Here is a 27,286-nt window from a genome sequence, read left to right as displayed (position 1 = left end):
ATCATAGAATCATAGAATCATAGAATATCAGGGTTGGAAGGGACCCCAGAAGGTCATCTAGTCCAACCCCCTGCTCAAAGCAGGACCAATTCCCAGTTAAATCATCCCAGCCAGGGCTTTGTCAAGCCTGACCTTAAAAACCTCTAAGGAAGGAGATTCTACCACCTCCCTAGGTAACGCATTCCAGTGTTTCACCACCCTCTTAGTGAAAAAGTTTTTCCTAATATCCAATCTAAACCTCCCCCATTGCAACTTGAGACCATTACTCCTCGTTCTGTCATCTGCTAATCATTCCCCATTGAACTCTATCTAACCCCATGTCCTCCATAGAGAATCATTGTGACCGCCATGTTGAATTTCTAACTCTAAACCAGGGATTGGCAACCTTTGGCCCACAGCCCACCAGGGTAAGTCCCCTGGCGGGCCGGGCCAGTTTGTTTACCTGCCGTATGCGCAGGTTTGGCCGATCACCGCGGTTCGCCATTCCAGGCCAATGGGGGCTGCAGGAAGCGGCGGCCAGCACATCCCTTGACCCGTGCTGCTTCCCGCAGTCCCCATTGGCCCTTTTTCAGTTTTTCATGGCAAGTCTATATCCAAAGTGTGGCAAGTTTTTCAGAACAGCAAAAAGCAAAATCTTTTCTTTACACACCTGGTGAAAGTGAAAATCATCCTCCTTCTTTATCTCTCTCACCCATATCAATCATTAATTGGGGAAACACTTTTTCATAGGTACTTTCTTCTGGAGCTTATGGCTCAGTAGCTCTCAAACTGCCAGGTCCTCCACCATTTCTCCTGGTATGAGTGGGAATAGTGGAGTGCCCCCTTTTAGCTGTGCCTGAGGGGATAACAAAACAGTATCAATTACTTGGAAGAGTTGGATCAAACAATGTGCACAGGGTTCATCCAGCTCTGCCTGGGAAAGATTTTGATCACTGTTGAGTTTTGTTTTTCTTTCAAGCACTGTAATCAGGGAAGTTCAAGGAAAAGATGGTATTGCCCTATAATTAGTGCAAGTGACTGAACATCTCAAAGTTAAATCTAATGCACACCTAAATTCTGCTGAAGCAGGGATATAAGTGAACATACTGCAAGATTATAGGAGTGATGAAGTGACTATCTGGTCCAACTGTGAGAAAACATCACCAGTATAAATTGCATTGTGATAAAATATTCCCCTTATTTTCTTCTTGCTCAATTTAGGGTGAAATATAGTTCATTACTATTGTTACTCAATGTTGAATTTCAGGAAAAAAAACTCCTAAAATACCTTCAGAAATGCAGTAGTCACAGAAAGCGCTAGAAAGCAACTATATTGTATTCTGATAAATGAAAATTCCACACTGTCACATGCAAATAAATTTTAAAAATAACAATTTTAATAAGAGACAAACAACATAGGTTAGGGGAGGATGGATGAACTGAGAAGAATCAATGATGTCAAATGCTCATGAGATGTCAAGTACCAGGAAAGAACTGATTGATCTAGAGTCTGAACTAATTAAAGTGCCATTGGTCACCTATTCTACTGAAATTTCAATATAGTGTGGATTTCTAAGACAAGCCTTGATCTTAGGAAGCAATGACTAGAAGGCAGAGTGCAGTTCAATTAGAATAATACTCATTTGCTTGAAACACTTTATGTGAAGGTGAGTGTACAGCCATTCCATCCATATAGAGTGTACAGCCATACAGCTCTCTCTATGTAACTGGTCAGCAGTTATAGCCACTTTTACTCTTCCCACCCCACTAAAACTATCTTGAAAGGAGGTATAAGAATACCAGAATAAGAGATAATAACCATTAGAAATTCATCTTACCTGTGTCATGATTCCAATGCTGAATTGTGCCATACACATTGTTTCCAGATGGTCTTGCACATAGCACAAATTTGTACTCAGTCATTTTATCAGTAGATTTTCCTATATCCGATTTAAGAGCTTGTCCTGAATTATTTGAAACATTTTATTTACTGATAACTTCCTTTTCCACTCACAGCTGTTTTTATTTCCTTCCCCTTAAATAGCTGCATCTTTTTGATAGCCATATATTTTATACTTCTCTATTTCTTCCTGGGCCAGATTCTAATACCCTTATTAGAATAGCATCTTAATCTACAATTACCTCCATGAGTAAGGATGGCAGAATCCACACATCTACAGAGTAGCTCAATGCATTCATTTTCATTTTCTTCTTTCCCCTTTGTGTTCCACTCTCACTTGCCAATAGGCTTACCCATAGTTTTCTTTTCAGACCATTGCTGGAGTAGGCTTCAAGATCAAACACTGTTCACTTAAAATTATTTTTTTTAATTGAAGTGGCTGAGATTTTCAAAGCTGCGTAAGGGATTCAGACCTCAAGTCCTATTAAAAATAAAATCTCATAGTTTACTTGAAAATATCTGCTGCATTTTCAGAGGTTCCAGAGCAATAGATAACTAAACTGTCATAAAATAAAACAAATCCTTACATAAAAAATAAACAATGATTCAAATAAGCAAATGTAAAATTAATTTTGTTTAAACAAATTGTTCTTAGTTTTATCTGTTTAGAAATCTTGCTGTGCTTCCAGCAGTTCAGAGGTATGTTTTTTAAAAAAAAATCAGATTTTAATCATAATATGGTATGTATTAATCCTTCTCTTTTAGTTAAGGGAATTTACAACCAGGTTGCTGCATATGCAATAGCTAACACACACTTGACTATGGTAGAATGGGTGCATCAGTAACATTATCAGCCATCATGAAGAGATTGCTCATTAAGGACAATCAATTTCAATAGCTGTCAACTAGTATACAATTCCTGACAATCAGCGGCATTTGAAGAAAACCCCTTCCCCTCCTCCAAAACATTAGCTTTCACTTTACTATGAATCAGTTTCCAACAATATTAACAGGTCTCCTGTTCTACGTGTCAGATGGGAGAACGTGGACAACAGCACTTCTGTTTAGACACCACTGCATTTGTTCCGAATCCTGTAGTGTGCAGAAACACCTATTTTGCACTGTTTAGTACTTTCAACTCCTATCGACTTCAAGAGATGAGAGCATGTAGCACCTTAGTAGAAGTATGCGGAAGCTTGCCTGATCAGCTACTTTGATCCCAGTACAGTAAGGGCTAGATCCAGAAAAGGGGACTCAGGCTTGATATTGCAACATTTAATTTTATGTTCCTTGATGCCCAGTGGAATTCACAGCACTGCTTCAGGCACCCAGGCTCTCTATACAATGCCTGGGGAAAATTAGATAGCTAAGAATGGAATAAAAAAAGAGCCAACATGCTGAACAGGAAGATACCTAAGCTAGTCAATAAGAAATGCCAAGAAGCGAAAGTATGGACTAAGGCTTTGTGTACACTACAGAGTTTTGTTGACAGAAGTCAACTTTTTTTTGACAAAACAGCGGAGGTATACACAGTGAAATGCTCCTACTGCCGATGTAATTCCCCTACTATGCCAACAAAATAAAATGACTTAGATGAGAGGCATAGAGCTTTTTGCAATGTGGTTAGAGTGACACAACATCAGTGTAGACACTGTGATTGCTTATGTTGCCCTAATTGATCTCCAGAAGGTGTCCCACAATGAGCATCATGACCACTCCGGTAAGCAGTTTGAACTCGCTGCCCTGCAGGTACACAGGTATGTGCCTCTCTCCTGTTTAAAGGCCAGGGAATTTTTGAAATTGCTCTTCTGTTTGCTCGGCATCGACTGTTAACACAGCATCTTCCCAGCTGACAATGTCGACTTTCCTCAACAGACATGCTCCCCCCGGCGTACACCAGAGTTATTGGATCTGTTGGGTCCATGGGGAGAGGAGGTTGTGCAGTTGCAACTTCACTAAAGCCTTAGAAACTTTGATATCTACAGGCAGATTGCTGACGATATGCAGGAGAAGAAACATAAAGAGGACACACAGCGGTGCCTGCTAAAATCAAGGAGCTAAGGCAAGCATACCTGAAGGCAAGGGAGGCCAGCCGTTGCTCTGTTGCAGTGCTGAAGACATGCCATCTTGGATTCACGTGGAGTCATGAGGAGCTGCATGCCATCCTTGGATTCAACACCACCGCCACTGCCAAGAGCCCTGTGGATACTTTGGGGGCACTGGAGTCAAGCCCTAGGATGACCTGGTTGTTAGGAAGTGGAGTTAGAAGTGGGACATGCGACAGGATTGTCCAGGGGCATGGAAGCCATAACCTATTTTTGACTCTGGAGTGGTCTAGCCAGTCTCAGCGCTCTGGCTCTGGTGCTCATGAAGCAAGAGAGGCAAGCTCTGGTAAGCATGCATTTTGCTTTGATACTGCACAGTATCAGGAAGGTGAACACTCACAAAGAAAAAAAGCTGGTTGGCACACATTCAATTCTATCAAGGATGCCCTACAACAAAAAATCAACAAGGCAACATCCACCAATCTCTTTAGCTCAACAGTACTGCCAGAAATATTGTACAGCAGAGAAATATGGGCACTGACAAAGACAGAGGAACAACAACTGTCTGTCATGGAGAGGGTGATGGAAGGAAGAACTTTAGGGATTTCAGTCTGTGCCTGAGTCCCCAAGGAAGTGATCAGATAGCAGAGTGGAGTGCAGAACATCACTGGTGAAAGCAGGTACAGTAAAATGCAATGGCCTGGACATATAGCTAGGCTCACTGATAATCAATGGACTGCAGCTGTCGCCAAGTGGTACCCACGGGAACTGAAATGAACACTCGGCCAACCTCCAAAGAGATGGGAAGATTTTATTGTGAAAAGGCATGGCCAACATGGAGAAGGAAGGCTAGAATAAGAGAAGAATGGAAGACGTGTTGTGATCAGCGCAATATATATGAGGGCTGAAGGACCAGTCGATCAAGGTGATCAAGGTGACTGCACAGTGATAGGAGATTGAGGTCTCATTTATTTTGTTATATGGTAGAGGAGGAATAAAGGATAGAAATTAACAACAGAACCTCTGCAGCTACACTGTGGGGGCCATCAGATAAGTTTGTTAATGTACACTGGGTTGTCCTGGGAATCCTCCACAGAGATCTCTAGGAAACTTTTGTGTAGGTACTCTGCAATCCTCTGTTGAAGGTTCCTTGGCAGAGCTGCCTTATTTATCCCCCTACTGTTGGAAACCCAGCCACAATTATTTCTGCAGGGACCAAAGAGCACATAGGTGAGCAGCGTATGCACCTGGTCTGAAGCTGCACTCATGCAAGAGGTGCACCCTTGCATCCTGCGTTACCCTCGGGAGTGAGATATTGGGTTTGATTATCCCAGCCTGTGGAAAAGAGTCCCAATATTCAGAACACTCTCCCTATGTGCATGTAGTGACCCTCTTCACAAACAACCCAGACCTTTTGTCCCTTCTTGCCCATTCCCAATTACATTCCTCCTCCCCCTGCCAAAATCACCATATTATGGATGCTTGCCGAGCTGTGTGCTAGCCAAGGGACAGTAAGAAAGAGCTGCATGTGATATTTGTGATTCATGGCTGTGAGTGCACTCACAATACTATCTCTGTTATTTGTTTCTTTAGCTTCTGCAGATGTGCTCTTGAGGACCAACTCCTAGTCACTGGTGGAGCACCTCCATCAGACAAGGTAGCGAACCAGGAGGAGTAAGGACGAAATGTTTTGCGACGTGCTGCAACACATACAGCAGATAGTGAAACAAGCACATGGAGGGAGACAGTTAATGAAAAACTCAGGCTAGGTAGCTTGGAAAGGAGACAGGGGAAAGAGTGGATGGTAGATTGACAGGAGCAGATGATAAAGCTACTGGAGGGCCAAACAGAGATGCTCAGGTCCCTCAGAGCACTGTGGTGGGAGCATATCCATGCATGACTCCCCCTGAAGCCAATACAGAATGCCATTCCATGCCCTTCCCAAACATTCCTTGGATGTTCTTGTTCTGTCAGAGTACCCCTGGCACTCCACCCCTAGAAACTGGTTTCATGATGAAAGTTGGAGTTACACTCAGTGATGAGAACCTTAACTGAGAGACTGCCCCTCATTGCCATGTCCCGTTTGCAAATAAATAAATACATACATGCATACATACATAAAATATGTGTTTTATCCTTTAATTAAAGTGTACTCTTTGAAACAAAATAAGACTTTATTTGCACACGGTAGTTGCTGCTAAAATTCAAACACAGTGGCTATAGGCAGGAACATTTGCTCACTACAATTAAAACTCAGGAAGCAACCTTTACAAGAGTCATTCAAGGTGGCACGTAAACATTGCCTGACCAAATGCATCACATAAAGACACGTTACTGCGGTTCATTGACAAAATGCTCCTTCAAAGCCTCCCTGATTCAAATAGCCCCCTGCTGAGTCCCTCTAATTGCTCTGGTATCTGGCAGCTCAAAATCAGCAGTCAGCCTATCCACCCCTGGGGAAACTTTTCCTCCTTCACTTCCCAAATGCTATACAGAGCACAGCAGGCTTCAGTGACCATCAGAATATTTTCCTCATTGAGGTCTAACCTGCCAAAAAGGCAGTGCCAGTGACCTTTTAATCTGCCAAAGGCACTTCAACTGTCATTCGGCACCTGCTGAGCCTGTTGTTGAAATGCTCCTTACTGCTGTCTAGGTTCCCAGGGTAAGGCTTTCTGAGCCACAGGAACAAGGTGTAGGCTGGGTCTCCCAGGATCACTATGGTCATTTGCACATCACCCATTGGAATCTTCTGGTCCAGAAGGAAAGTCCTAGCATGCAGCTTTCTAAACAGCCTAGGGTTCCCTGACCAACCCACATTGATGTCAGTATAACGGGCCTGGTGATCCACCAGCACCCGCAAGATCATGGAGAAGTAGCCCTTTCAGTCGATGTATTCCATCACAAGATGGTCTGGGGCCAAAATTGGGATATGTGTGCCATCTATCACCCTGCTGCACTTAGGGATTCCCGTTGTCTCAAAACCATCAAGTATTTCCTGCACATTACCCAGAGTCACAGTCCTTTGTAGCAGGAGGCCATTAATGGCCCTGCACACTTGCATCACTGCAACCCCTACGGCGGGCTTTCCAACTTCAAACTCGTTCACAACAGACCGGTACCAGTCTGGAGTTGCCAGCTTCCACACTGCAATCACCACTCGCTTTTCCACTGTGAAGGCAGCTCTCATGCTGGTGTCCTTGCACTGCAGGGCTGGGATGAGCTCCACACACAGTTTCAGGAATGTGGCTTTGCACATTCAAAAATTCTGAAGCCACTGCTCATCATCCCACACATGCATCATGATGTATGTGATCCCACCACTCAGTGCTTGTTTCCCACACACAGTACAGATGGTCCACCGTGTGCAGCTGCTCCGTAAATGCCAGCAGCAATTTTGAATTGTTTCTTTCCATTGCACACAGCAGGACAGCCACCATAGATTCACTTTCTGTTTCACAGCTCATGAAATATTGAAGGACCAGCCATGTTGTGTTCATAACGCTCATCAACAGACTGGTCAACTATTCAGGATCCATGCTTTCAGGCAGAGATGGCAGGTGCACAATTTACTGTTTTTTTTTTCAAAAATGGCACAAAATGAAGTCCAAAGCCCATGAAATCATGGTACGGAAAGAACTGCATCATGGGATGGTGAACATGCCCCCATGATCCACTGCAATCTGTTCCCAGCAGCAGAGGATAGCAACCAATGACAGAACACTCTCTCTGTCACTGCAAGAGCACCAACTGTGGCTGCACTCCACCAACACAAGGAGCGTTGCATGGACATTCACAGCTGATGTAATTAAAGTGGCTAATGGTCGTCCACATAAGTTAGGTTGGCTTAAAACTGTAGTGTAGACATGGCTTAAGTCTCCCCTTCAGCCCAAAAAGGACTTGGTGGGCCAGAGGGTGGCACCTATTTCTGGGTGCCAGATGTACCCTTATACCCAGGCTGTAGAAGATGTAAGTTCAAATCCCCACACTATCTGAGAAGAGCAGTCACCTGAACTTAAATCTGCCCCTCCCAAAAGAGTGTCATAGCCAGTAGGATGTGAAGCATTAGATAGCACATAACTCTCAGGTCTGGCCTACAATGCAGACCTATAATCGGTATAAAAACATCCCTCAGGGGTGTGAAAATCCAGACCCTTGAGCGACACAGTTATACCAACCAAACCAGCTGTGTAGACAATGCAATGTCAACGGGAGAGCTTCTCCCACCAACATAGCTACCTCCTCTCGGGGAGGTGGATTAAGTAAGCTAATGAGAAAGCTCTCTCCCTTTAGTGTAGAGTGTCTTCATTAAGCACTACAGTGGTGCAGTTGCATTGGTTCAGCTGCACCAATGCAGCATTTTAAGTGTAGACTTGCCATCAGTCTCCCCAGCTGAAGCTATTCCACTTTGTACAAAATAATTAAAGTAGGGACTGAACCTGACTCTCCCACATTCCAGGTGAGTGACCTTACCAGTGAACTATAGACACTCTTGTTTTCTTTCTGGTCGAATGAATAAATATTTATACAAAGTGGAACAGTGTCAACAAGAGAAGCTGAGCAAGCCCTCAGAATACCTCATGGCCCAGGGTTTAAAACATTCACATGGGAGGAGGAGACCTGTATTTAATTTCCTGCTCTGAATCAGGCAAATGGGGGATGGAACAGGGGTAGTCTACAGCCTGGGTGAGTGCTTTAAACATTAACGTATAATCAGGCAGGAGGATGAGAAGAGCCTCCTCCAGCTTTGTGTGTGTGTGTGTATGTGTATGTGTGTGTGAGAGAGAGAGAAAGAGAGAGAGAGAGAGGGGCCTGGTGTGGTAATTGTGTCCCCAGGTGACTTCAGAGAATGCCTACCAGATTGGGTCTCACAGATGAGATAGTGTCAAGGCTGATTCCCCACTCTGGCACCAGGTGAAGGTGGGGGCCCGCAAGGATTCTAAAAATTAATACTTGCCACTCCAGGCTTATATTAAACTCCCAAGGTTACAGATTTTCTCTGACCTTGGCTTGGTAAACGCTGCCACCGCCCAAGTGAAAAAAACTGCTTCTTGCAAATCCTGGGAAAACTCACTTGGGAAGTTTTCCCTGAGGCCCCTTGGCTTTTCCACCCCTCCCTCAGGGAAACAAACAAACAAAACAAACAAAAGGGAAACCCAGCTGTTGCCACCAGCTAATTGAAAAACATATGCACAGACCTTTTAAGACACAAAACCAATCAGGTTTTTTTTAAAAAGGTAAATTTTATTAAAAAAAGAAGAAAGAAACACATCTGGAAAATCAGGCTATTGCTAGATGTTTTAAAGCAACTGAAAAGGGGTTAAACACCAGGAATGGCTCTCTGGGGTCCAGCTTAATATTACAAAAGAAAACAAAAATACCTGAGCTTAGCACAGAGGAAATCCTCAAGCCAAAATAAAGAAATAAACCTGATTGCGTTTATCTAAACATTCCCTGTCCCATTGAATCCTTCTAGGTATGGAAGATAATTTTTCATACCTGGTTCAAACTTTACACAGCATTCCTGCTGTCCCTGTCTCTTCAGCCAAGCGAGAACAACTGAGAGACAAAGGGAAAGGTTTTTTCCCATTTTTAAAAAGTTCTAGCCTTCCCACTGGCTCTTTTGGTCAGGTGCCCACTCCCTTTCCTTTACCTGGGGTACTTTGTTAAACCTTTACAGGTAAAGCAAGCAGAAAACAGCCACCAAGAGGGACTTTATAGCTAACTGGCTGGCTGGGTGTCCATAAAAGGGGTCAATCCCCTCCCCCCTTCATTTATCACAGATAGTTTGGGGAATGTCCAGTTTATCAATTTCAGACTGGAGTTAGGTATAAGCTCAGACACCTGGGCATCAGGGCTTAGATGGCCATGCACATGCTTACCTGCAGAAATATAGGTGCCTAGGGAACTTGGGTGCCTACAGGTACGGGTGGCAGCTGAGCATGGTGTTTGATGATCTAAATTCTGAACATAAGTGCATAAATATGGCAGCTAGGTATCTAAATCCCCTTGTGGATCAAGCCCCAACGCACTTAAGCATGTGTGCAGTTTTAAGCATGTGAGTACTCCTGTTGATATTGCTTGGCTGCATAGGAGTCGTAGCACATATGTCTAATTCAGTGGTTCCCAAACTTGTTCCGCCACTTGTGAAGGGAAAGCCCCTGGCGGGCCGGTCCAATTTGTTTACCTGTCGCATCCGCAGGTTCGGCTGATCATGGCTCCCAGTGGCTGCGGTTCGCTGCTCCGGGCCAATGGGAGCTGCTGGAAGTGGAGGCCAGTATGTCCCTCGGCCTGCGCCGCTTCCAGAAGCTCTCACTGGCCTGGAGCAGCGAACCGCAGCCACTGGGAGCCATGATCAGCCGAACCTGCGGATGCGACAGGTAAACAAATTGGACCGGCCCGCCAGGGGCTTTCCCTTCACAAGTGGCGGAACAAGTTTGGGAATCACTGGTCTAATTGTAACAAGGTGACTCAAATTGGTCAATGATGCATAGTACTACACTTAGCTATTTTATCTTACCAGTCATCCATGGCAGTGTCTTTAATTTTATTGTTTTGTGTCAGGCAGCATGTTTGCTCCAGTTTTGCTTGACTGAGTTTTCTTAACTTTTTATTTTATTTTATTTTATGCTACTACACATTTTTGATTCTCAGGCAGTTCCTTTGAAGCTGTTACAGTCAACAGGATGAACACAAGTGTGACATATGCATAGTTATACCACATACACATAAAATTGAGGAAATATAATTTAACAAAAGAATCTTGTGTAGCACTAAGCATGAAGGGGGGGGGGAGACGATCTTTAGACAAATTGTTGAAGATTTGTCCTCAAAGCTCAAACCATTTTAACTAAAAAAAAAAAAAGAATTCTCTAAAATGAAAATGTATGAAACAAGGGTAGATTTTTATCCTGAAGTATAAAACCCTTTAAAATGCAGTAAACCCTAGAATCATCAATGCAAAGAAAGTATGCAAAATATGCAGTCTAAAAGTATCACTGGAATCATAACTGTTAAGATAGTTTTGCTATATTATTTCTCAGAAGAAGGGACTTCAAATGTAATGTATAAGACATTAATGGGAATGTCTTATTTGTTCTAAATATTTGCAATGGCTGCTGATAAGGCTAACGTGTTCCCTTTTCGATTACGATGTTAAAATAGCATTTTGATATGCAATTCCTTTAGATATCTTAATTACTAGGGTAAGTAGTATCTGTGCTGAAGCAGATAGAGGAGAGAGGTAGATACGATAGAGAATAGGGATAGGGTCCAGAGTGACCTAGACAAATTGGAGGATTGGGCCAAAAGAAATCTGATGAGGTTCAACAAGGACAAGTGCAGAGTCCTGCACTTAGGACTGAAGAATCCCATGCACCGCTACAGGCAAGGACCGACTGGCTAAGCAGCAGTTCTGCAGAAAAGGACCTGGGGATTACAGTGGACGAGAAGCTGGATATGAGTCAGTAGTATGCCCTTATTTCCAAGAAGACCAATGGCATATTGGGCTGTATTAGTAGGAGCATTGCCAACTGATCAGGGGAAATGATTATTCTCCCCTATTCGGCACTGGTGAGGCCACACCTGGAGTACTGCATCCAGTTTTGGTCCCCCCACTAAGGAAGGGATGTGGACAAATTGGAGAGAGTCCAGCGGAGGGCAACGAGAATGATTAGGGGCCTGGGGCACATGACTTACCAGGAAAGGCTGAGGGAACTGGGGATATTTAGTCTGCAGAAAAGAAGAATGAGGGGGGATTTGATGGAAGCCTTCAATTACCTGAAGGGGGGCTCCAAAGAGGATGGAACTCAGCTGTTCTCAGTGGTGGCAGATGACAGAACAAAAAGCAACGGTCTCAAGTTGCAGTGGGGGAGGTCTAGGTTGGATATTGGGAAACACTATTTCACTAGGAGCATGGTGAAACACTGGAATGGGTTACCTAGGGAGGTGTTGGAATCTCCAGCCTTAGAGGTTTTTAAGTTCCGGCTTAACAAAGCCTTGGCTGGGATGAATTAGTTGCACTTGTCCTTGTTGAACCTCATCAGATTTCTTGTGGCCCAATCCTCTAATTTGTCTAGTTCCCTCTGTATCCTATCCCTACCCTCCAGCATATCTACAACTCCTCCCAGTTTAGTGTTATCTGCAAACTTGCTGAAGGTGCACGCCATCTTCCAGATCATTAATGAAGATATTGAACAAAACTGGCCCCAGGACCGACCCTTGGGACACTCCTCTTGATACTGGCTGCCAACTTGACATGGAGCCATTGATCACTACCTGTTGAGCCCGACAATCTAGCCAGCTTTCTATCCACCTTATAGTCCATTCATCCAACCGATACGTCTTTAACTTGCTGGCAAGAATATTGTGGGAGACCTTATCAAAAGCTTTGCTAAAGTCAAGGAATAACACGTCCACTGCTTTCCCCTCATCCACAGAGTTAGTTATCTCGTAATGATCAAGTGATCTCTCTCCTGCCATCCAGCTCCACCCTCTGACAAACAGAGGCTAGGGACACCATTCCTTACTCATCCTGGCTAGTAGCCATTAATGGACTTAACCTCCATGAATTTATCTAGTTCTCTTTTAAACCCTGTTATAGTCTTAGCCTCCACAACCTCCTCAGGCAAGGAGTTCCACAGGTTGACTGTGTGAAGGACTTCCTTTTATTTGTTTTAAACCCGCTGCACATTAATTTCATTTGGTGGCCCCTAGTTCTTTTATTATGGGAACAAGTAAATAACTTTTCCTTATTCACTTTCCCCACACCACTCAGGATTTTATATACCTCTATCATATCCCCCTTTAGTCTCCTCTTTTCCAAGCTGAAAAGTCCTAGCCTCCTTAATCTGTCCTCATATGGGACCTGTTCCAAACTCCTAATCATTTTAGTTGCCCTTCTCTGAACCTTTTCTAATGACAGTATATCTTTTTTGAGATGAGGGGACCACATCTGTGTGCAGTATTCAAGATGAGGGCATACTATGGATTTATATAAGGCCAATAAGATATTCTCCATCTTATTCTCTATCCCTTTTTAATTATTCCTAACATCCCATTTGCTTTTTTGACTGCCGCGGCACACTGCGTGGATGTCTTCAGAGAACTATCCACGATGACTCCAAGATTTCTTTCCTGATTAATTGTAGCTAAATTACCCCCATCATATTGTATGTATAGCTGGGGTTATTTTTTCCAATGAGCATTACTTTACATTTATCCACATTAAATTTCATTTGCCATTTTGTTGCCCAATCACTTAGTTTTGTGAGATCTTTTTGAAGTTCTTCACAGTTTGCTTTCGTCTTAACTATCTTGAGCAATTTAGTATCATCTGAAAACTTTGCCACCTCACTGTTTACCCCTTTCTCCAGATCGTTTATGAATAAGTTGAATAGGATTGATCCTAGGGACTAACCCTTGGGGAACACCACTAGTTACCCCTCTCCATTCTGAAAATTTACCATTTATTCCTACCCTTTGTTCCCTGTCTTTTAACCAGTTCTCAGTCCATGAAAGGCTCTTCCCTCTTATCCCATGACAACTTAATTTACATAGGAGCCTTTGGTGAGGGACCTTGTCAAGGGCTTTCTGGAAATCTAAGTACACTATGTCCACTGGATCCCCCTTGTCTATATGTTTGTTGATCCCTTCAAAGAATTCTAATAGATTACTAAGACATGATTTCCCTTTACAGAAACCATGTTGATTTTTGCCCAACAATTTATGTTCTTCTATGTGTCTGACAATTTTATTCTTTACTATTGTTTCAACTAATTTGCCCGGTACTGACGTTAGACTTACCAGACTGTAATTGCCAGGATCACCTCTAGATCCTTTTTAAAATATTGGTGTTACATTAGCTATCTTCCAGTCACTGGGTACAGACACTGATTTAAAGGACAAGTTACAAACCATAGTTAATAGTTCTGCAATTTCACATTTGAGTTCTTTCAGAACTGTTGGGTGAATGCCATCATGTCCCGGTCACTTGTTACTCTTATGTTTATCAATTAATTCCAAAACCTCCTCTAATGACACTTCAATCTGTGACAATTAATTAATATGAACATTGGTTCTGTGACATGAACAAATACAATAAGCACAAGAAACAATTATTATAAGAAAAATAATAATAGGACTTAAAGTAATTTGGAACAACAACCAATAACTCCATCAGATAAAGTGTTTTAAAGGAAGTGATGGAGTTTAGTAAAGTAGCCTAGTAAAAAACTACTGTTAAAAGGTCAATAAACACAAGGCTAGATTATCAAAAGGATTTAGGCGCCTAACTGCCACTTTAGGCATTTAAATCTCAGAATCAGGCTCCACCGGGGGTAGATAAAACCTCTGTTCAGGTGCCCCTGAACCTTCTTTCTACCTCTGAGCATGGACTCTGCAACTTCACTGTAGGTGTCTGGATTCCTAATCCCCAGAATGATGCACAGATCTGGGGAAGATAGGTGTTCCTCTGCCTAACTCATCTGTGAGGCCTGAATAAGTCAGCGTTATACCGTGGCACAACAACTGTAGTTTTTCACAAGACCATATCTGTTAGGTGGCCTCTGAGAACATCTATTGGATCAGGCCCCACAAGTGAGATAGGTTTGCTTAAGCATTAGTTAGGTGTGTGGGCATCAGAACTTAGGTGGCAGTGTGTATGCCCAACAACAAAAACATAGGGGACTTTATTGGAAGAAATGTAGGTGCCTACAGAGATAGGTGGGCTCTTTGAAGATCAAATTTTGGGTTTAGGCACCTACAGATGCCTAAATACCTTTGTCAATCCTGTTCTATGTGTTGGGACAGGGAAGGTTAAATGTTAAGCACAATCCTCTGCACAAAGTAGTAGTAAGTCCCAGGGACTCATGTATGCTTTATCCTTTATTCATAAATGTAAAAAAAAATTAAAGGGGCAGGGTATGTCCAAGAGAAATATGATCCTCATCATGAATATTTTGGATTCCTTATTGTTGATGTTGAAAAATGGCTTTACTCAAAGGTGAAACTTAGTAAAAATTACTGACATTAAAGAGATTTTCCATGATATTTGTACTGTAATATTTTTATCAAAATTCTTACTGAAATAATTATCAAAAACTTTTGCTTACTAAACAAATTGTGATTTCTCACTAAAAATGAGATTTTGGTAACAAATTTCTTTGAAAAAACATGATAAAAATTTTGTAGGAAATGGAAAATTGTTCCAGTTTAAACTGTGAGAAAAGAATATGACTGAAGTCGTTTACATAATAATTTTCCTGTTTTTTTGACCAACTCTACTAAGCATGTACCCTCTTATTTCCACTCATAGGCCTTCCAGTCAGCAGCCCCTGGCAGCAGTGCCTGGGAAGCCAGAGCAGCCATTGTCGGCACCCTGCAGGCGGCTGGAGAGGCCATTGTTGGCGACCCCTGGCCATCATCCCTGGGCTGCCAGAGCAGCCGCTGTGAATGGACCCCATCAGTGGTCCCGGGCGGCTGGATCAGCCACTGCTGGTGGTACTGGCAGCGGTCCCGCACCGGCCGAAGCAGCCGCTGCTTGGCGGCCCTGGCAGCTGTTGCCCCAGCCCCATCTCCTGCCCACAGCAGCATCCTCCACTCCCCCAGGAGCAGCCTCCCAAGATTTAATCAGGGGTATTTATAGTATAAGTCATGGAGAGGACAGGGGCTGTGAATTTTTGTTAATTGCTCGTGACTTGTCCAAGACTTTTACTAAAAATGCCCGTAGCTAAATCGTAGCCTTATTTATGGATAATATTTTTCCCCACTATTAATTGTGAGAGCAAATAATACAATTTTTACATGGTGAGCTAATTTTTCCAGACAAACTTAATGCAAATGAAGTTAGCATTTGTTCATTCTATCATTTATTCTTGCAACTCGTAAGGCATACAAAAAAAAGGAAACAAAAGGTCCTGATTCTCGTTAACAATAAGGTCACTTAACATTGCCAGAGCAATGTGAACAAGTCTTAGTGGAAATGAAAATCAAGACCACAAATGATTACATGCATGAAGTTGTAAATATACAAATGTCTTGAGGCCATTTTTATCCTACTTAACACATTCACATCTGACCCCCTTTAAAAAAAAATAATAAAAAATAACCTCAAGAAGTTCCTACATTTTGGAGTACTATGTGCAGTGTGGACACACACTTGTAGTAGCCCTTATATTTCTATGGCCCTATTTAAATACTGGCTTACAGAACTAGATACTCAGTCCTCGTCTACACTGGGGAGGAGGGGTAGATCTAAGTTACGCAACTTCAGCTACGTGGATAATGTAGCTGAAGTCGACGTACTTAGATCAACTTACCATGGTGTCTTCACCACGGTGAGTCAACTGCTGCTGCTCCCGCGTCGACTCCACCTGCACCTCTCATGGCAGTGGAGTACAGGAGTCAACGGGAGAGCGCTCGGGGGTCAATTTATCGCGTCTAAATTAGATGCGATAAATTGATCCCCGCAGGATTGATTGCTACCCGCCAATCTGGCGGGTAGTGTAGACATACCCTCAGTGTTGAAAAATGCATTCCCCAGCTGCATTTAACAGGGGAATGGATATTTTTAATTACACTTCTAGGTGTTCATGGTAAAATATGGATAATCCTATCTCATTCTTCAAGGCATAAAGTGATTTTTGCAAAGTTCAGAAAATAATCACTCTCTCTCCCTGTCTTCATGAACAACATTTCCCAGTTTTCCAGAGCCAATTGGGGTGGGAAATATTGCCTTCATCTGAAGAGACAAGTACTGGTCTTTGGTGGGAGGGGCAAGATCTAAGAGCTGAATGACAAGTGATCTGATCCAGTAGGGCACAGCCTATGTTCCAAAAGAGATGGCCTTCCCAGTACAATGCTTGTTACCTAGGTGGTTAGGGCTGGCTATTGAAAAAGTTTACGTTTTCTTTAGTTAACCTTTTTTCCAGAGGGTGGGAAGGAATGGGGGGCTATTTTCACAAAGAAACTTAGGCATAGCAGTGCTCAGTGTCACCACTGAGCACTTTTTTTAATCTCGAAAATAACTGGGATTCACAGATCCTGAATCAGGTGCCTAGGCTCCCTGTGCAATTAATGAGGAGAGAGAAGTGCCTCAGAATGGGATTCACGAAAGCCACTACAGTAAATAGCTCCCTGCTTAATTCACTCCAGTGTTAATGCACTCATCCAGGATGCAGAAAACCTATGTTCAAGTCTTCCCTATACCTGACGTGGTGCAGGAGCTTTAAATTGGATCTCCCGCATTACAGATGAGGACCCTAACCACTGTAGGATATTCTAGGACAGGACACTTTCCTGTTGAACCTGCTCCACTTTGTATAATCAAACATTTAATGGTCAAGAGAGAGATAAAAAATGACTCCATAGCTAGTATTTAGGGCACTGACCTAGGATGCAGGAGACCTATGGTCAAATTTGTGTTCCAATTAAGATTTAATGCTTAGGACCCACCTTCCAGCCAGAGGTGACACATGGGGGTCATGTGCTCCCCCCAGATTTTCTGCTTGGCTTGTACTGAGCATGCTCAGTAACACTGCTGAAGCCAGCCACCCTACCCACCACCCCACTATTCGCAGGCATGAGTTGTCTCTGCTTTAGCTAGATTAGGTGACTTCCCACTCAGTCTGCTGGCTTTTGTAGATCCCATTCTTAGGCACCTAACTCTCACCACACATTGTATAGAGAACCTGAGTGCCTAACTTGGGGCTGTGGATTTCACTAAGTAGCAAGGTGCCTAAACATTAGGTGTTGCAACACTGAGTCTAAGTTACCTTTGTGAAGGTACTCATAGTCTCCACTTGGATTTGTGTTGGAAGATAAAAGCTCTGTGAAGTATTCAGTGCTTGTGGGTTCAAGGCCTAAATGCAATAGAATTTTACCATGTAATTAAATGCAATACCCAGATTTTGCTGCCTCTAATTAACCTCTTTAATTGCTGTCTTTATTTTAATTTGCTCTTCCATTCCCTTGCTATTCCCTTTGACCACTAACTTTAGTTCTGGTTATTGAATTATGACTACAAAGTTCATTATGCTTCTGTATTAAATTGCTGAGATGTTGAAAATGTTTGCTGTTAACTTTAATTACATTTATTCATTACACACACTAAAAGAGTTAATGCATTGGGAGTAGATTTTCCCCTTAACTTAAGCAATAACCTCATTGTGAATTTGCTGCAACATATATCGATCCTGTCACATTAACAGCTAGAGTTGGCTGCACAAACAAAGTTAATGATTGTCATATTTGAATTGCTCTGAAAAGATAATTATGTTTGCCATTGCAGCTACTGAGGAAAACCTACAGGGTATGGATATATGAATCCATGTGCTTTACAATCTAACAGTGGGATGGATGCACCATTCAGATTAATTGCATGGCTGATTGGAAGCTTGTATTTTCTGGGTCAAAAGTGCCAAGATTTCTGCAGAGGATTTAGTTAAATGATTTCAATATGTCTCCGTAATATTTCACAGAAAGAATGCAAGGTTTTATTTTTCACTTGCAGATTATCCAATGCCTTGTGTTAAGAAACGCCTCAGGCAGAAGAAAGCAGGAGAGACCTCAGAAGCCTGTCTGAGGGCTTATCTACTGTCTCAGGGAGGTGGATTGCTTACAGCAATGGGAGAAACCCCCCCCCCCATCACTACAGAGTGTCTACACTGTAGCATTTTAATTGTAGCCATAGCCTGACCATCTATCTATCATCAATAAGATAGGACTTTTGCTACCAAAATAGGCATGCCTATAATATCTGGATCTTTATCAGGAATACTAGGCTGAATTCTACACTGTTACACTAGTGTAAAACCAGAATAACTCCATTGACTTTAATGGACTTACTTCTGATTTGCACATGTGTTTCTGAGGACAGAATCTGGCTCACTGTGCAAGAGCTGTACTCCCAAGAATGATCGAGAGCTCTAGTCTGCTGGTATCATGATGTCACTTCAGAGGAGTTTTCTAATGTTTCTGTTATATTGTAGGGTAAGTGAATGGTAAACCAAGTTTATCTCACAAAAACATTTAATTTCATCAGGTAATTAAGATAATTTCCTCAATCAGTGTAAAAATGCTACTGTTGGGGACTGACTTTCAAACCAGGAGTCCAAAAAATATTGAGGTAAAGAGATTGTGCATCTATTTGCTGATATTAGTAAAGGAAGTAGATATGTTGTGGTTACCACTGTCTGGAAAATAGCAAGAACTTGGCTGATCTTTTAAAGTCCCATCAATATTCAGTACAGTATGGTATACATATAATAATATGGGGACTATTTTTACTTACCAACATTAAGACAATTAAGTCAGATAAGTGACTTATCCATATCCATCCACTCTGGCTGCAGAATGAGCATGCATGAATTTTCCGAACTTATTCATTGGTCTCAAAATCCCATTTTTAATAGATAACTTAAAATTAATAAAATTATGCTTCTTGCATTTCTTTCTTTATTTTTTAACACACTTATTCAGATGAGTGGTGAGCTCTGAGTTATGCCTAGAATTAAAGGAAAAATCCAAGTACAGGTACAGCCATGAAATCATTTATGAATCAAAATGGGAGAATGAGGATCATCAATTTATTATCAGTACTACTCCAATTCTATGCAGTTCATACTTTAGCTAATTTAAAATAAACCCTCCTACAAAATGCCAGCGGAAATAAAAGTGTTTATCTAAATTTAATGAAAGAAATATCCTGAAATCCTAATTTACTACGAGGTACCTGTCAGTCACATATCAAAAGGTCTACAGTCTTTTATTTTAACTCTGGGTTAATTGAGTTTGATTGATCATTTTAAATTAGGTTGCCTATTTAACAAAGGCCTTTATATCTATAGGATTAGTGAAAATCAGTATTTGTAATCGATAACATTCTTCTTTATTTAATTGACAGATCACTACAGCTATAATTAATAGCAGTCCCACACCTTTGCTAATGACTTTTCCTGTGAAAAAACAATAAGGATAGAATCCAGGAAGGGACTGAACGTAGTTAATCCACTTCCATGAGAGGCACTAGCAAGGAGGATGTGAGAAGCCCTCCAGTCGAAATAGCACTGTCTACACCGGGGGTGACGTAGGTATAACTATGTTAGTCTGTATTCGCAAAAAGAAAAGGAGCACTTGTGGCACCTTAGAGACTAACCAATTTATTTGAGCATGAGCTTTCGTGAGCTACAGCTCACAGGGGTGTGCATTTTTCACACCCCTGAATGACATAGTTATACCAACGTAAGTTTATAGTTTAGACTTGGCCTTAGGCATTGCAATGCTTAGAGTCATGGTGCCTAACCTTTAGGTGGCTAGGAAATTACAGGAACAGCTCTGCAATCCACAAACCAGAGTTAGGTGCCTAGCCTAGGGGACGAGAACTGAGGAAGCATTGTTCTAAGTCAGCCATAAAAATGTTGGCATACTGAGGGGCCATGCGGGTACCCATAGCAGTCCCGCTGACTTGAAGGTATAAATTGTCCCCAAATCTAAAATAGTTGTGGGTGAAGGCAAAGTCACAAAATTCAGCCACCAGGTTTGCCGTGATGATATTGGGGATGCTATTCCTGATGGCTTGTAGTCCATCTTTGTGTGGAATATCAGTGTAGAGGGCTTCTACATCCATAGTGGCTAGGATGGTGTTTTCTGGAAGATTACCAAAGGATTGTAGTTTCCTCAGGAAGTCAGTGGTGTATCGAAGATAGCTGGGAGTGCTGGTAGTGTAGGGCCTGAGGAGAGAGTCTACATAGCCAGATAATCCTGTTGTCAGGATGCCAATGCCTGAGATGACGGGGTGTCCAAGTTTCCCAGGTTTACGGATTTTGAGTAGCAGGTAGAATACCACTGGTTGGGGCTCTAGGGGTGTGCCAGTGTAGATTTGTTCCTGTGCTTCTTTAGGGAGTTTCTTGAGCAGATGGTGTAGTTTCTTTTCGTAATCCTCAGTGGGATCAGAGGGTAATGGCTTGTAGAATGTGGTGTTGGAGAGTTGTCTAGCAGCCTCTTGTTCATATTCTGACCTATTCATGATGACTGCAGCACCTCCTTTGTCAGCCTTTTTTATTATGATGTCAGAGTTGTTTCTGAGGCTGTTGATGGTTTTGTGTTCTGCACAGCTGAAGTTATGGGGAAGTGATGCTGCTTTTCCACAATTTCAGCTCATGCACGTCAACGGAAGCACTCTCTGTAGAAGTCCAGTCTGTTGTTTTGACCTTCATGAAGCTGCAGAACTGGAATTAATTTGCAAACTAGATACAATCACATTAGGCCTGAATAGAGACTGGGAGTGGTTGGGTCATTACAAAACCTAAACTTAATTTCCCCAATACTAATTGCTCCCCAGTGTTACTCACACCTTCTTGTCATCTGTCTGTAATGGGCCACTCTCTTACCACTTCAAAAGTTATTTTTCCTCCCTTGGTATCCTGCTGTTAATTGATTTATCTCGTTAGACTGACCTCACACTTGGTAAAGCAACCCCCATCCTTTCACGTATTTATATCTGCTCCTGTATTTTCACTCCATGCATCTGATGAAGTGGATTCTAACTCATGAAAACTTATGCCCAAATAAATTTGTTACTCTCTAAGGTGCCACAAGGACTACTCGTTATTTTTGCTGTTACAGACTAACACGGCTACCGCTCTGCATCTAAGAATGTTATTTACAAAAGCCAGCATGCTATGCAGGTACCCTTCTAAGACAGCCAATAGGAGATGCCAAACAATAGGTACCCTTTTAAGACAGCCAATAGTAGAGCTGTGTGTTATACCTTGCCCCTCTCTCTGAGATAACTGTCTAAATCCTGGCAGATATCTCACCTTAGTGATCAACAAACTGAAATCTGCTGCATGGGGTCAGGCAGCTGAAGCACCTCAACCAATTTTGAATGAATGTATTAGGCATCTGCCTTTCTCCATGGTGACAGCAGCAGAGAAGGAGGAGCCTACCCGGTCTGGATTAGCCCCGTGATTAGAGCACTCACTTGGGTTATGGGAGACCTAGGTTCAATTTCCTCCTCACTGGCGGAGGGGGAGACAGGATTTTAACAGGGCTCTCCCACCTTTTAGAGGAGTTTTCTAATGTTCCTCTTATATTGTAGGGAAAGCGAATAGTCAACTCAACAAATTAAATTGGGATAAAGAGAATTAAGAGTATTCCCTAATTAGTTTAAAAATGCTACCATTGGGGACTGATTTCAGTAAAATTATTCTACTGGATTTTGGAAAGTCCTATCTAAAAACTGGGTTGGCCTAGAAAATCCAAATTTGTTTCATCCTCTTTTACTTGGCTAAGGAATTGCTCCTTGGAGCAATTTTGGGACATTTGGGCAAAAAATTATGTGTCTTGATTCATTTTTGAAAACGTCAAATACTCTAAAGCTTCACATGTACACATTATAGTCCTGGGGCAGTCTAAGACTGAGACTGGCATTCTATACACTGCAAAGCTCCCTGCAAGGCTCCCTGTGAAGTTAATAAAAACCTGAGGGAATACTTTAACTCCCCACAAAGTTAATAAGTATTCCCGGAAACTCCATGAGTTCATATACACCTGAAGGTGCTTCCTGCTGACTTCATAAGCCTGGCAGATGACTCTCTAAGGGTCACAAAGCACATCTGAGGGCTCCCTACTCCATATTGTAGTGACTCCATCCACACTATATTCCCCATAATAGTATACAAAGCCATATTAAAAAAAGTGAGAAAATTACCAAATTCTAGTTCACTAAAGTTGTACAATAAACAAGACACTAACATTCTGGGTAATTATTGTTTAAAACTGTCCCCAAAATACTGGAAAATGTGGAAAGCTTTTTTAAGGTACAGACATCAAACTTTGTTCTGCCTCCTCAACCATCAGTCCTCTCTGAGCTTTCAAGTGTGGGCCCCACAGCTGTACTAGAGAAAGCTCTACATTACCTGCAAGTGAGCTGTAACCCAGCCCAGCTGAAGATCTCACATTCCCCTGTTAATGAAGGAGAGAAAATAAATTTGTTAGATGCTTATTCCTGTCTTAGGATCAGGTTGAAAAAAATTATATTGTTTACTTGCCAAATTTGCTCAAAATTTTTGATGAAACATTTCGAAAAAAAATAATTGTTTCTTTCATTTTGAAGCTTAAGTTTAATTTTTATTTCAATTTTGAAAAAAATCTGGTTTTGGTTTCCTTTTTATTAATCCACCCCCCTACAATATTCTCATAGGAAATTAAATTAGTGAAGGTAGAAAAGGAAGAAAATGAGGAAGTGGGGGGGGGGATGCAAAAATAAAAAAATGAAAAAAAAATGAAATGAAAAAATTCAATTTGAATCTAAAGAAAAAAATATTTTCTCTCTCTCTCAATTATATATAATTATAATTAATAATAACAAATGAACCACACCTTTTCCTTGTGGAATAGTTTTTCAATAAACCCCTTCATTTTTTCAGCAGGAATCTTTGCTGTGTGAACATTTTCAACCAGCTCTATCTCTCTTCCTTTGTTATTTCTCATTATTGGTCAGACACCACACATTACAGATTAAAAGCTTAAAAGAAATTTTCAATGTCCAACATATGTAGAATAGAGGCCAGCGACAACTGTTACCATATATTTCCTTGCAAGATGTTTAAATATATGTGATACTTCTGGATTGGCTCTATACTTTGACTAACCAGGAGACTGGTTTTAGCTCCATTGCTTTACTGAAGTCCCAACTATCCACCAATGCCAATTTGATAAAGAGGGAGATTATGCTCCATTTTCAGCTGTGTTCTCAATGGTTTTTTACACTCTTAGCTGAGGTCTCCTCCCAAAGGGGCTGAAGCTATAGATCCCGTGTCCCTTATTAAAAGGCAACCCTTATTTTTATATATCAACTTGATTATCTCATCTTATGCTGGACCAGGAGGGAATAAAGGCAACCTCATTCAAGGCTGTTAGCCGCACTCATCTGTGAACAATAATTGATAAGTATCTTCTAAATAATTTAAAATGAATTTTCTAATTAAAAATGCAGTAAGAGTCAAAGGAGGATTAGACAATTATATAGATAACGAGAATAGCCACAGTTACATTAGCCAGTATAAAAAAATAGAGATATAAAAGCTAATGCTTCCAGGCATAAACTAATCACTAACTGACGAGCTTTAGGCAGAAACTTTTTCCATTGACATCTTATTCCAAAACTGTCTATTATCAGATTTTTTTAACCTGCATCTGAGGTAGCTAGTATTGGACTAGACTAGATGGACAACTGATCTAGTATGATGGTTGCTATTTTCCTGCATTTGTTTCATGGTATATTGCCAGATAGTTTAAACATTGTATTTAATTTTCATGCTCTCACTTTGTCATTCATTCATATTGTTTTTGGTTGTTCAGTAATTGAACAGTTAAAGTAAGCAACTACAACCATTGAAATTAATCTGAAAAGTAAAAAAATATTAATTATGAAAACATATTCTGTACTAAACTAAAGACACAAATAATAGCATTATGTTTCTGTTGAAGAGAAGTTCTAAATTCACAATGGGTTTTTCATAGCTTTTGTTATAAAAAGAGATTATTCTCACAGGGAATATAATCCAAGACATTGGTTAGATATGAGTTATTTAATTTAATATTTAGGACTTTCTTTTAGTATAATGTTATAGTTTCATAAGAAAGATTTTAATACTTAATATATATATATATATATATTCCTTCGATTGCATTGAGTCAAAAGAGTATTTTCTCATACATTTTAGGTTTCCTTTGGTATAATAATGTATCAGTTAACAGAAGTTGAAGGATTATGGCAGATGCCTAAGGAATAATCTATTTTCTCATTTTAATTATACTTTATAATGTTTGTATTATTATACACAGGCTTGCTGCTTGCTATTTGATAGCCTACTTAGATTCAAAATGATTCTTAAGATTAGAGAATAATTAGAATTTCAAATAAACTTTTTTCACACTCCATTCCTTAGTAATCCCAATTTTGATCCCAGAAATAAACTGATAATGAATCTGATGAAATATATCTAACTGCAATTTAATGGCATTGGAAAGAATTGGACTTGAGTACATATGAAGAATTTGAGGTGACATTTTCATTATCTGGTAGTTAATGTGTTTCCTTCAATCCAATCCAAACTGGAACAAAGTTATAAAAGTCTCATGTGAAGGATTCATTGTTACAACTGTGGCATATTTATGGCCTTAAATGCTTAGCAGTTAAAGAGAAACATTCACGATTGTTAGAGCCATAGCTGACCTTCATTTAATAGTTTGTGGTTTTTATAGTTCTAATGATGAATCCACATTCTCCCTTTTTTAGCTTTACAGTTTTGTAGTAAATAGGACAAGATTCTGTCCTTCAGGCACACTGGAGATGGGTGTTTATGAGTTGCATTGTGGCTGAAGTCCCTAGGAGGAATCTTATCTGATTGTGTCATAAATATAAAGGGAAGGGTAAACCCCTTTAAAATCCCTCCTGGCCAGAGGAAATCTCCTCTCACCTGTAAAGGGTTAAGAAGCTAAAGGTAACCTCGCTGGCACCTGACCAAAATGACCAATGAGGAGATAAGATACTTTCAAAAGCTGGGAGGAGGGAGAGAAACAAAGGGTTTGTGTGTCTGTCTATATTTTCTCTCTGCTGGGGATAGACCAGGAATGAAGCCTTAGAACTTTTAGTAAGTAATCTAGCTAGGTACGTGTTAGATTATGATTTCTTTAAATGGCTGAGAAAAGAATTGTGCTGAATAGAATAACTATTTCTGTCTGTGTATCTTTTTTGTAACTTAAGGTTTTTGCCTAGAGGGGTTCTCTATGTTTTGAATCTAATTACCCTGTAAGGTATCTACCATCCTGACTTTACAGGGGGGATTTTTTTTTAATTTCTATTTACTTCTATTTCTATTAAAAGTCTTTTTGTAAGAAAACTGAATGTTTTTTCATTGTTCTCAGATCCAAGGGTTTGGGTCTGTGGTCACCTATGCAAATTGGTGAGGCTTTTTATCCAACATTTCCCTGGAAAGGGGGGGTGCAAATGTTGGGAGGATTGTTCATTGTTCTTAAGATCCAAGGGTCTGGGTCTGTAGTCACCTAGGCAAATTGGTGAGGCTTTTTACCAAACCTTGTCCAGGAAGTGGGGTGCAAGGTTTTGGGAAGTATTTTGGGGGGAAAGACGTGTCCAAACAGCTCTTCCCCAGTAACCAGTATTTGTTTGGTGGTGGTAGCGGCCAATCCAAGGACAAAAAGGGTGGAATATTTTGTACCTTGGGGAAGTTTTGACCTAAGCTGGTAAAGATAAGCTTAGGAGGTTTTTCATGCAGGTCCCCACATCTGTACCCTAGAGTTCAGAGTGGGGGAGGAACCTTGACAGATTGCATACCAGGCGGGTAGCTCTAGCACTCTGAAGAAGGTGCAGTTTCACTCTGCTGCACTGGATACTGCAGAGGATGCAAGTGAGCCCACAGTTCTGGTCCTTACCTGCTCATCTGCCACTCCTTTCAAGTAGCTAGTTTATACACTGGCCATTAACAAAGGGCAGAGACTGTGTTCCCCAATGAATCATGGAATCATAGGCACGTAAACCTGGAAAAGACCACAAGAGGTCATCTAGCCCATCCACCAACACTGAACCAGGACCATGTATAAATATACCATCCCTGAGAAGTGTATGTCTAACCTGTTCTTAAAACCCTCCAGTGATGTGGATTGCACAGCCTTTCTTAGTAACCTGTTCCAGTGCTTAACTATCCTTAGAAAGTTCTTCCTAATATCTCTCCCATGCTCCCTGATTTAAATGTCAATAAATCTCAATTTCCACTATACACGCACAATCCAGTGAAAAAAATATTTCCACTGATAATAATTTAAATGTACAGGTAAGCAAAGTAAAAAAAAATGCTGCTTGAGAACTTATTAGAATTTGATTTAAGGATATTTACTTTGTATAACTTGACATGTGATGCTGACAATTTCTATTTGAACAGTTATAAAGCTTTAACTTTTTGAATCAATGTCTACTGTCATTAAATTACTGTTATCTGACGCCTCCCTTAATTTCCTGCAATTGTAAAAAATTAAATAAATAAAAATAAACTACAAATGCTTAAAAATAAACATCAATATTATCTCTCAAAATTATAAAGCACTAAAAATAGAATTTTGCCAAGTCAAAGAACAATTGATCACCTTCCTCTTCATAACAGCTTTTTATATATTTGAAGACTGGTATCATGTCTCCCTCTCAGCTTTCTCTTCTCTAAACTAAAAACGCCCAATTATTTCAATCTTTCCTCATAGGTCAAGTTTTCTAAATCACTTACCATTTGTGTTGCTCTGTCTCCATTTTTCCCACATCTTTCTTAAAATGCAGTGCCCAAAACTCATTATA

At 41.0% G+C, this 27,286-nt stretch overlaps 1 long non-coding RNA gene across 1 annotated transcript; it reads right to left on the bottom strand.

Moving 5' to 3' along the window:
- Positions 1 to 690: 690 nt before the first annotated feature.
- Positions 691 to 26,417, bottom strand: LOC141982193 (uncharacterized). The gene is made up of 3 exons (XR_012637983.1): positions 26,377 to 26,417; positions 22,839 to 22,884; positions 691 to 835 (listed from the first exon to the last, which is right to left on the bottom strand). It is a non-coding gene; the product is annotated as an uncharacterized LOC141982193 (long non-coding RNA).
- Between the last annotated feature and the right edge of the window lie 869 nt (positions 26,418 to 27,286).

This window comes from Natator depressus, chromosome 1 (assembly GCF_965152275.1).
Source record: "Natator depressus isolate rNatDep1 chromosome 1, rNatDep2.hap1, whole genome shotgun sequence".
Classification (NCBI taxonomy): Eukaryota; Metazoa; Chordata; order Testudines; family Cheloniidae; genus Natator; species Natator depressus.
Note: the sequence above shows the minus strand (reverse complement) of the source record. Positions and strands in the feature narration are given on the sequence as shown.